Source organism: Nicotiana tabacum, chromosome 19, assembly GCF_000715075.1.
Source record: "Nicotiana tabacum cultivar K326 chromosome 19, ASM71507v2, whole genome shotgun sequence".
Taxonomy (NCBI): domain Eukaryota; kingdom Viridiplantae; phylum Streptophyta; class Magnoliopsida; order Solanales; family Solanaceae; genus Nicotiana; species Nicotiana tabacum.
Window position 1 is genome coordinate 147,677,089 of NC_134098.1, and position 12,823 is coordinate 147,689,911.

A 12,823-nucleotide genomic window follows, 5' to 3' on the forward strand; every position below is an offset into this window, starting at 1 on the left:
GCTCATGTTGTTTTATTCGAGGATCTAGATGTAGAAATGATAATTCATTCCACGTAACGTTTTCTCAAATGTTTATCATCTCTCCCCCTCATGTTAGAAAAACTAACTTGCTTCCTCAACTTTGGGAACTCATCTTTGTGCGTTATGGTATTAATCAAAATATACACCGCACATCAATAATAATAAAATGGAATTATTTGGTTCCTGACCATGAACCAGTTATGAGGGGAGAATGTAATATACTTTCGTGTATAACTTATATCAAACTTATATAGATAACTTTGTTCTCATAAATAATAATTTAGCTATTAAGTGGAGGCACTCAATAAATTATTTTGCTAAACCAACTGTGATGTAAACCAACTTATCAAGATGAACTGTTTTGAATAGAAAATCTGAAAATTATGCTATAAATTAAATTATTGAGCAAATTACCTCATAAACACCAGTTTGCGGGTTAATAACAAATGCACATGTAACCATCTCATAGATGCATCTTTATAAGGTTTACATGGCAGGTGAATGGGCCCATATTCACCTTTGATAAATTTCATAATTCAAGGGATTCAATCCCAATTTTAGTTGGTATAATAATCGCGAGAACAAGCAACATAAGAGAATTCGAAAAGAACTTTCTAGTTCTTTAATATTTACCCATGTGAATTCTCTTTTATTTTTGCACATCATACTTAAATTAATGGTGAAGCCAATTGGAGAAATTATCAATATTGATAAACTTCAGGTTTACACCATGACGTGTGCAATTATGAATAAACTCCAAGTTTATTATGATATGGGTTTTTATATCAATAAACTTCTACTTTATTGTGGCATTCTTTTATTTGTGTAGTACAAACAGAAGAATAAAGCGGGTAGCTTTTCACATACATATCACCCGCTACAAGTTATAATAATATAAGATATTAAATCTTTCCTTTATTTATAGTCTCAATATAACCAATCGCTTTTGCGAATACTTTAGAAACTCAATAAGTTTCTTTGAGACTTACTACCGCACCATACCTTATTGATAATTAATTTTATTTCTCCAAAGTAGTATAATTGGCTCTTCTAGAGCTTTCAATTAATTTTGTACTACCATATATTCAACAGCATCCATATAATGAATATCTCTTTCAAGGAAAAAGTTATACAATTATGGTCATGGTCAAAATCATTATAGGCAAGATATGTTGCTTCTATTACTTTTGACCTGTAATAATCACATTGCCATAATATTTTGGCATAATCACAATAGGTACGTGATCAATGACCATTCATGCCATAATAATGAAATTATTTTCTTATTTCATCTCTAACCTCATTTTAGAGGTGGGTGTGGTATATTCACTACCACTAGTACGTTCAAATTCTTTCAAGAATGAATATGTATTCATAAATCACATGTTGTCACATTCACATCATGAATGGACCATAATCATATATGTGTTTTAAAAAATCTCATGTCAAATTGATGACAAATATTATTTTCACATAGTGAAAGATTATTTTGAGAATCCTTATTGTTCTCATTACCACAATTATGACGATTATAATTTCGTCTATCACCATGTCCACATCCATTGTACCATCCCGATAATAATTTTGTCTTCTTTCAGATTTATTACATAATGCTATCACATTCTCTTAAGGAAATGAGAATGAAGCAAATTCAATAGGACGAGTTTCAACTTCTTGTGCTCATAATCATACATGAATTTGATCATGGCAAGATATAGAAATTTTACCACTTCGGGTGGTTATAATTTCTCACTAACTCCATTAGAGTTATAATCAAAATTTATTGTCTTTGCTTGTATTTAAAATCAAATTATAGAATTTCAAGAATTCAAAAGAGAAAAATAAAGTAAAATACTTACTTTAAATCCAGAATTTAATCATGAAGGAAGTTCATGGAACAATTGGCAATCATTATAGAGAAGAAGAAGAGCATTACAGAGTCTTATCCAGAAATTATAGAGTGTCGTGCTGATAATGTGTTATAAAACAATAAAAGAAGAAGAAGAGCATTACAGAGAAAAGTAGAGAGAGAGAATTCTTATTGATTTAGGATGAATTACAATGGAATAGAACCCTCTATTTATAGGAAAAAAGTGACTTAGCCACCAAGTTAAAAAAAACCTAAAATCTCTCTAAAATATAGATATTCACCCATAAATAAAATTCTATTTGTAACAATATCACAATAGTGTTTGGTTTGAAAAAATAATTTTTGGTTTTAACTTTTAAGATCCTAAATAATACCGTATATATGTGTTTTTTTAAAATATGTTTTTTGTTTTATTTTTATATTCTAAATTGGATTTCATAATGACGTAATTTTTATTCTAAATAAACGTAAAACAAAATCTAAGTAAATATACACAGACTAACAAAAGAAACCTAAACAAATTACAAAGCTAATTAATTGTGATGACAATTTTACCCTAAATAAATTATATTTTGGTCAATATTTTAAGGCTATTTTGGTCTATCGATATTATATTCATGTTTTTATAATAGCTAGTTTCTACATTCGTGTGTGGCATCGAAGGAGGATTGTAGTAAGGAGTTTTGCGATTTGACTACTTTTTAGTTGAAGAACGCCTATTTGTTCATCCGAGATGCACAACTCTTTTTTTCTGAAACATAATATTTTACAACCTCAATAAATGCCCGAGAGCATTCAATAATGTCACGACCCAATTTCACCTAAAGGTCATGATGGCGCCCAACACTACAGCTAGGCAAGCCAACTAATAAATTAAACGTATATCAATCATCCTTTAAAAATTTTCCAAATAATTTTATTGTTTTTTCTAGCAATATTAATGAAAATAGAAAAAATACTGATAATTTAAATCCGGGATAATAATACAAATTCAAATTCTACCAGTGTGTGTGCCAAGACCTAGTGTCACAGGTGTATGAGAATCTAGTATATTATACAAAAATTTCAAATAATGTCTGAAATAAAATAGACAGAATGCAAATACAAGAAGAGGCACTGGTAGCTGCAGAACAGCTCAGAAAGGCAGCTCACCACTAGGCCTCAGGATAACGCGTGTGTGCGATGATAGGGCCTCCACTAGTGCCTATCTCAGATCCTGCACAAAAAGTATAGCAAGTGTAGCACGAGTACGTAAACAACGTGTATCCATTAAGTATCGAGCCTAATATCGAAGAGGTAGAGACGAGATGGCCGACTTTGACACTCATTATGGGTTAATAATAATAATTAAAATAAAACTAGAATATCTAAATCAACATGATTCACAGAGATAACAATAATTTATTTAAACAACAGAAACCATTTAATTCCTTCAAATACAATAATTTCCAATCTATTAACTAGATTTACAAGGTGCAATTAAAATACCTAGGTATCGTATAATTATAAATTTTATTAGGCACGATTCCTGCTGAGATCGTACGGCCCGATCCAGAGTGTCATGTACACTGCCGAGGGACGTGCGGCGCGATCCATAGATGCATCTATCTTGCCGAGGCGTTCGGCCCGCTCCACAAGAAAAGAGGATATTTTCTTATGTACCTCTGGAAGGAGAGTATATTTATTATAAGATCAATTCGAGAGGATGAATAATTTTTTTAATAATTAATTAATTTAAACAAAAAAATGAGCACATGAGATTTTCATCTTTTAATATTTTTTCCTAACAATTCACAATATATACCAAATAATTTAATTAAATAACGGATATAATTTAGATAAGTAATTCATGATTTGAGTCTTAAACTACCCGGACTTTAGCATTAATAGTTACTACACACGCACTCTCGTCACCTCGTGCGTACGTAGCCCCCACAATTAGCAATAATTATTAATTTAAACTTATGGGGTAATTTCCTCCTCACAAGATTAGACAAGAGACTTACGTCAACTTGCTCCAATTTAATCCACTAGAAGGACTTTTCCACGATTATTCAACTCTGTCTGGCTCGAATCTAGCCAAAATAATTCGATACAATCACTAAAAATTATAGGAATTAATTTCATAAGAAAATACTATATTTTTCAATAAAAATTCGAAATTAATTCAAAAATCGTCCGTGGGGCCCACGTCTCGGAATCCGGCAAAAGTTACGAAATATGAACGCCCACTCAACCACGAGTCTACCCATACCAAAATTACTAAATTTTGATAACAATTCAGCCCTCAAATCTATCCAAGAGGGTTTTCAAACTTTTTCAACTTAATTCATCAATTAAATGATAAAAACAGTGATGGATTCGGGTAATTTAACCAATATAGAGTTAAGAACACTTACCCCGTTGTTTTCTCTGAAAATCTCCCAAATATCGCCTCAATCCGAGCTCCAAATCGATAAAATGGAAAATCTCATTTTCAGAACTTAAACTCTCTGCCCAGTGATTTCTTCTACGCGATCGCGAACATCCTCACGCGATCGCGTAGCACAAATTTTTACTGCCTAGAAAATAACCCTACGCGATAGCAAACAATACCACGCGATCGCGATGCACAAGGTTCCAACTCTACGCGATTGCATCCCTCTTCACGCGATCGCATAAAGCAAACGTGTGGCCCAGCTTCCTCTCCAATTTCCCCTACGTGATCGCAAACAATGCCACGCGATCACGATGCACAGACTGGCCCAACCTACGCGATCGCGGACTTGCCCACGCGATCGCATAGAACAAATTTTATTGTTGCCCAATTAAGCCTACGCGATCGCAACCCCATTCACGCGATCGCATAAAAAAAAATCGCCTCTGCTCAAATTACTCTATGCGATCACATACAAACTTACGCGATCGCGTATAAGGAAATCAGAAGAAAAATTCCAGCAGCTATCAGCAGTTTCCCAAAGGCCAAAAGTGATCTGTTAGACGTCCGAAACTTGGCCGAGTCCCTCGGGACCTTAACCAAATATACCAACAAGTCCCAAAACATCATACGATCTTAGTCGAACCCTCAAATCACACCAAACAATGCTAAAATCATGAATCATCCTCCAATTCAAGCTTAATAAAACTTAAGATTTTCAACTTCTACATTCGGTACCGAAACCTATCAAATCAAGTCCGATTGACCTCAAATTTTGAACAAAAGTCATAAATGATATAACGGATCTATAAAAATTTTCGGAACTGGATTCCGACCCCGATATCAAAAATTTAACTCCCCGGTCAAACTTCCAAATTTAAATTCTTGTTTTAGCCATATCAAGCCTAATTTAACTACGGACTTTCAAATAAATTTCTGAATACACTCCTAAGTCTAAAATTACCATACGGAGCTATTGCAACCGTCAAATCCCGATTCCGGGGTTATTTTTTTAAAATATTGACCGAAGTCAAACTTAGCATTGTAAGGCCAACTTAAGAAACCAAGTGTTCCTATTTCAACCTGAACACTCCCAAATACCGAACCAACCATCCCCTCAAGACATAAATTAATAAAAGCACATACAAGGAGTTTTATTTAGGGGAACGGGGTTCTAAAAGTCAAAATGACCGGTTGAGTCATTTCAAATAAATCTTCTCTTCCTCTATCTACCCCTGCCTTCACACCTCTTTTTTTTGAATTAGAAAGCGAGATTCTTGAGTCAATTATATTTATGAAAGAATTTCAAATTAAAATTTTAAAGCAATTACATACAAAAAAAAATCATTTTTTAAGCAAATGACGTGGAAAAAAATGTGATATGTAGCGACTCGATCAATTACAATCTTTTTTCTATTTCATAGTGTCGGTTAAGGATTCCAGATATAAAATTATGTGAATTCTTTGTATGGATATGTATGTGCTTCGTCGTCTATTGAACACGTTCCGACATATAGCATGTTTGGCCAAACTTCTAAAATCTGCTTATTTTGAGAAGTGCTTTTTTAAAAAGTATTTTTGGTGAGAATCGGTTTGTGTTTGGCTAATTAATTTGAATAGCACTTTTGAGCAGTAATTAGTTTTTGACCAAACTTTTGAAAATTGCTTCTTAGTGTATTTTTCTCAAAAGTGCTTCTGAGAAAAGTGCTTTTTGAGAGAATCTACATTTTTCTGCTTCACAAAAACTGCTTCTGATTCTCCTCAAAAATACCTTTTCCTTCTAAAAGCTTGGCCAAACACCTCAATTTTTGATCAAATAGGCTAATAATCAATGAACATAGTTTGGTTGATATTGTCTGAATCCAAATTTTAATATTTAGTCAATTATTAACAGGATAATCAAGTATATTGTTGGTATAATTATTTTTATGTAGCTGAAGGCCAGAGGTAAGCATACGTTTGAATCTTTACGTAAAGAAGAAATATAAATTATATAACTAACAAAATTCAAAATTCTTTAAATTATGATAAGAGTGCATTATTTTGTTGTTTAAAAATACACCATTAGTTGATTAATTATTCCTTCTAACTACATCAGCTATTCTCTTCGGATGATGCCACAAATTAGATCTTCTCCATTAATTAATATATTTACATCTTCATCTTTAAGTCTCCTACTACTGCAACAATAAAAGAAATTAGTTTAGGAACCATCTCGCAAAGGAAGACGAAATAGCACATGAGCATACTATCAAGTTAAAAGAGAAGAGAACGAATATTATAGTCCCACTTACCAGGCCATCTTAACAAGATTGGGGGCCTAAAGCTAAATTTCAAAGAGAGACCCTAAATAAGAATATCAACGTCAAATTTTTAATGAAAAAAAGTATAAAATAAAGGTAGAATAATAAAACCGGCTCAAGAATTTGATAAGTTGATATACAACAACAACATACCAAGTGGAAACTCACAAAGTGGGGTCTGTGGAGGTAGAGTGTATATAAACCTTAAGTCTACCTTGGGAGGTACAGAGGTTATTTCCGAAAAACCCTCGGCTCAAGAGAAAGCATGGCAAAAAAGAAGGTCAGATAAGGAAAATCAATTCAATGCAGTATGAAAATGAAAGTAACGAAAGTGAATAAGTCATGATAAAGCAGTCTAAAAAGGAGCAGTAGCTATCACAGATAAATAAGATAATCGAAGTACAAGAAACAATAGATAGTAGTAGAAATCAAAGTGTAAGAAATTATAGAGCAAGATAAGTTGATATAAATGATATCGAAAATTGTTGCATTGCTTTAATATAATTAATGATAACTTGTTGTAATATTTAATATTTTGAAGAAGACAACTTGTAAGCCGCGGTAAGTTGCCGATTGAGAGATTTTTCAATATTGAGAATAGGAATAGTAAAAGAGAGAATGAAAAAGGTAAATATAAAATAATAATGTGGGCCTTTATTAGTTGTTAGGATATAAATGAGGCAAAAAAATAGCTACCCTACCCAAATAAGAAAATAATTTATTAAAAATTATTCCATTTTCTAATTATTACAACGATCCTCACATTAAAGTTACTGTACTTTCGCTGCAATTTTTTTTTTTAAATTTAAATGTATACAATTTTTTTTAATAATATATATACTATACATCTTTAAGAAAAAATACGGGCCATAAAAAAAGTCACGCCCCCAAGTGATTGATTTACTGGCCTTATAGTCGAGCCACCCATACCACTTACTTATAATTCTGTTACGCCCTTGAACGCAAGTTATAGTGATGTTGAGCAAAAATATTGTAATAGTTCCTTCGGATGGGAGTTGTAGAGACCGTATTTTCACAATTCAGAGCGTCATTTAATTCAGCCTTTACATCAACATCCCTTCCAACAAACAAACAAAAATCTTACTTAATAACCCATAAGGATGTGGACGGATTATATTATCATAAAATTAAAGAATCAACTTCTTAATTTTTTTTGTTTATGTTAGAGAGCCAAATCTAATCTATAAAAGAGACAAAAATTACCTCTAAAAAGATCCGTGTATAAATGTTTTGTGTTGCACGCGTCAATACAATGAATTTTTTATATAGAATAGAGGCAATATATGTTTCATACATGGTATTGTTATGGGTTTGGAACTCTAAGAGCACATGAAATTCTATTATTGTAGTATTGTTCTCTGTAATTGTCCAAATAGAATTAGTATGGTATTAGAACTTTACATTCGATTAGTAACTTTAAAAAAATTCTATCATTAGTTGGTAATAGATTCTTAAATATTAGGCAAATTAATTAGATAGTACTATTTTATCCAACATGGAACTATCTTTTTGACAAATATATTTAAAGGTATAAAAGTCGATAAACATTTTAAGGATATTTTTTTCTTTCAACATTTAGCGTAAAACATTCGTGCTTTTATAAACTCTAAATCTCAATCGCTCGTCACTCGCACTCAGTAGGTATCTATGCTCACTTGGGGTGTGTATAGACTCTGGAGGGGCTCCTTCAGCCCAAGCGCTATAATCCGCACGGACAACTCACGTGCTATAGTAACGATATCTGGATCCGCACGGACAACTCACGTATTGCACGGACAACTCACGTGCTATAGTATCAATATCTGGATTCGCACGGACAACTCGCGTGCTATAGTATCAATATCTGAATCTGCACGCACAACTCACATGCAGCATGGATAAATCACGTGTTATAGTATCAATATCTAAGTCCGCACGGACAACTCACATGTTGCACGGACAACTCACGTGCTATAGTATCAATAACCTCACAATCAGGCCCTCGGCCTCACTCAGTCATCAATCTCTTCAGTCTCTCGGGCTCACTATGTCATGAAACTAACCCAAAATGATGATGTGATGTATCAATAATTAACAATAGAGACTGAGATATGATATGCAATGAATGTATACGACTAAGCACGAAATTACAATTTAAAAATATAATTCGACAGAAAAAATGACCTCAGTGGGTCCCAATAATACCAGCATTTGCCTAAGCATGATTTCTAACATGAGTCACAACTCAGTTTCTCTAACACATGACAAATACATGAAAAAATACAAGTTAATTGACTACACAACGCTACATAATCGACTGAGTCTCAATTTCTATGGTGCGCACCCACACGCCCATCACCTAGCATGTGCGTCACCTCCAAACAAATCACATAACATGTAATTCAGGGTTTTATACCCTGAACATCAAGTTTAGAAGTGTTACATACCTCGAACAAGACAAATCCAATACCGAGTAAGCCAAGCGATGCTCCAAAAATTCCATCACGCGTGTATTGACCTCCGAACGGCTCAAAACTAGCAAAAAGCAGTCAAAACTCGGGCTCGGGCCTCGGAGCCTGATGAAACTTACAAAATACGACAACCCATTCAATTACGAGTCCAACCATATTAGTTTCACTCAACTCCGACTCCAAATCGATGTTCAAAACTCAAAAATTCACATTGTGAAAATTTAGGCAAACCCCCTTCCCCCCAATTTTCTCTTTAAATTCACAACCCAATTACCGAAAACGAAGATAGATTCGTGGAATGTAATTAAAACCAAGTATAGAATACTTACCCCAATCCTTGTGATGAAAATTGCTTCAAAAGTCGCCACAATCCGAGTCCCACATCTCAAAATATGATAAAAGAACCAAAACCTCGATTTTATAGCTTCTGCCCAGCGGTTTCCGCATATGCGGTCAAAATGTCGCATATGCGACCTCCGCTTCTGCAGATAAAAATCTCGCCTCTACGAAGACCCATGAAGACCGGCCCTTCTGCACCTGCGGACATTTTCTGCCTCTGCGCACGCGCAGGTGCGCCAACCAACTCCCGATTCTGCGCCACACACCGCTTCTGCGGCTATTCTTATGCTTATACGGACGCACAGATGCACCACTACTTCTGCTTCTGCGGTCTTCCTCACCATCTCTCGCCTCGCTTCGACGACTCCTCTGTCGCTTCTGCGACCTTCGTACCTGCGCAACCCAGCCGCATGTGCGATCACACTAGATTTGCCACTACCAACTTTAGCAAAATATCATCCAAACAAATCTGATCATAGTCCGAAACTCACCCGAGCCCCTCGGGACAACGTCTGAACATACCAACAAGTCCAATAACATAATACGGACCTATTCGAGGCCTCAAATCATGCACAACAACATCGAAACAATGAATCGCACCTCAAATCGAACTTAATGAATTTTGAACTTTTCAATTTCCAAAACTCGCGCCGAAACATATCAAATCAACCCGGAATGAACCCAAATTTGGCACACAAGTCCCAAATGACATAACAAAGTTATTCCAATTCCCGGAACCACAATCTGAATCCGATATCCTCAAAGTCAACTCTCCGTCAAACTTATGAACTTTCCAAACCATCAAATTTCCAACTTTCGCCAATTTGGTGCCAAATCCTTCTAGAAATATCCAAATACAAATCCGGGCATATGCCCGAGTCCAAAATCGCCATTCGGACCTAACGGAACCATCAAAACTCCGTTCTGGGATTAAATTCACAAAAGTCAAAATTGGTTAACTCTTCCAATTTAAAGCTTAAACTATGAAAATTCATTCTTCCAAATCGATTCCGAATAACCTGAAAACCAAAACCGACGATTCGCATAAGTCATAATACATCATACGGTGCTACTCATGCCCTCAAACTACCGAGCGAAGTGCAAATGCTCGAAACGACCAGTCGGGGTCGTTACATCCTCCCTCACTTAAACATACGTTCGTCCTCGAACGTGCCAAGAGTTGTTCTAAAGCCATCAAACCGCCGTGTAACCTTACCATGCGCATTCCCGGGGGGTGTTTCCAGGTCACCCTATTCCATATAGGCATGACAACGCGACACAACTGAAGATCATTCCTTCATCCTTAGCCCGTAAACCTTAGAATCCAATTTCCACATCCATAATTTCTTACAACACCCAAATCTCGTACCTACACACTATAGAAGTCTGAACAAGCTGTATCGAGCCATAACCCAAGATGTAATCACATGATGTACCACATAACTCAGATTCTTAGAGCAATAACTTTTCACCACAATAGTTGCTCAAAACATACCCAGTACCGATAATGAACCTCATATCAAACAAAACCTCATTCTAAAACCTTCGTACACTGCCAATGATGGAAGAAACATGCAGAAACTAATAACCACTCATCCGACCAACAAGTCATGAAGCCATCTCTCGTCCAATCAGAACCAAAGCCAAATCCTAAGCCGACTCCTAATATTATTCCTCCAAACACACTATAATCAAATATGATAGCACTCATTCTAGGTCTGACGACCTCATCTTATCAAATACAACCGCCCTACTGATATGCCACACCAACACAACCTTAAGCCAGAAATCGTGCAATCTGTGCACCAATACGCAATAATTCAAGTGTACCCAAAAATGGAAAATGACTCAAATGAGAGAACCATCCCGCAACTTCAACAAATACCACCACGACCGCAATGCTACAAACCCATCATACATAGAAGAGCCAAAATACACGAATCTAAAACAAAGGATCATATCCCGACGTATCCCAGCTGCAATGCGTGACCCCATCGAAACACTGGTCCGTATGAAATACCTCCAGCTACCATGCTCAAAACTAACAATCGCGTGCTATTTGACATCAAATACCCAAGGTGCATGACCATAACCACGAAGGAGTAAATAGCACAATATACCACAGTCCGTAGAGAACATAACCAAATGCGCAATCAATCATTCAACACCCTAATATCCATCTCGCTCAAATTCCGCTATAAGGACCAAATAGGACTGCATTATGTGTGCATATACCCAACAAATCCAAACCCCTCGTGGCATAGAAGGGTAACTCATAGAACATATCAGAACACGAATACGCTCAACTCTAACCGAATGGCACATCTCTCAACAGTTGCAATACAACATCGACCAATCCGACCCGGTGTAGAATACACATCCTCGTTGGGCCAACCAATGGGCCCCAAATAAACTCTAGTCATCTACAAGTAGATAAATAATCCTCCAAAAGTCCACAATGACTGAATCATAACGCATATTATCATCTGGCTAGCTTTAGACACATCTTCACATTCCACAACCACGAAACAATCTGCTTCTAAGAATTTTCAGTCTCCAAAACCATAGAACATACGAATCACCATATCTGATTCCCACTCCACAGCCCGAATTTCTAACACCTCTCTCATACCTGATCATTCCACGAGGAATACTTCTATAATTCTTCCGCGCCATATAGCAAAATCTGAATATCAGCAGTCGATCATCCGGGCGAGTACCGCAATACCAAATGAAGCATCTGTAAGTCAACACACATCACGCCTTCTAAAATGTGGACCCTTCTCCAGAATTACCAAGCAGTTATAACATCTATCTAAACATTGAAAACCGTCAGTACCGTCTAAGAATTTATAATCTTCCCTTCAAAACTGATTGTGACTTTGCACATGCTAACCTCAATACCACACAACACAACATAGCTATTATGCCATCAAATAAAAAGTACGAGAATCTCATAATCAACTCTGAGTCCAGCAGAATATATACTCGATCAGTCAGAAACCTTCCATTTGATCCCATCCAGGATAAAATCACAATACGCAACATGTTCCTCACGCTCGTAGAAAATATACATCTCAAATCGTTGTAAAAACCATCGAGAACTCTTCGAAACCTATTTGCACATAACCAAGCCATCAGAACTGAATCTCTCTAACTTAACCAAGCCATGCAGGTCACCAAACCCATGAGTATTGCCACGAAACACCTGTAGAGACTCACCACATTATAAGTACCCAAAGGAACCAATCGTATCTATTACCTTGCTGCTCCAACCTAATACCAAGATGTATTATTCCTCTGAGTTCCTTCTGAATTACCCTCAAGGTGACACTTCTTATTGCCAGAACACCACGATCCTTAACCAAAACTCACCCCGCAAGATCCTAAAATAAAACCACCC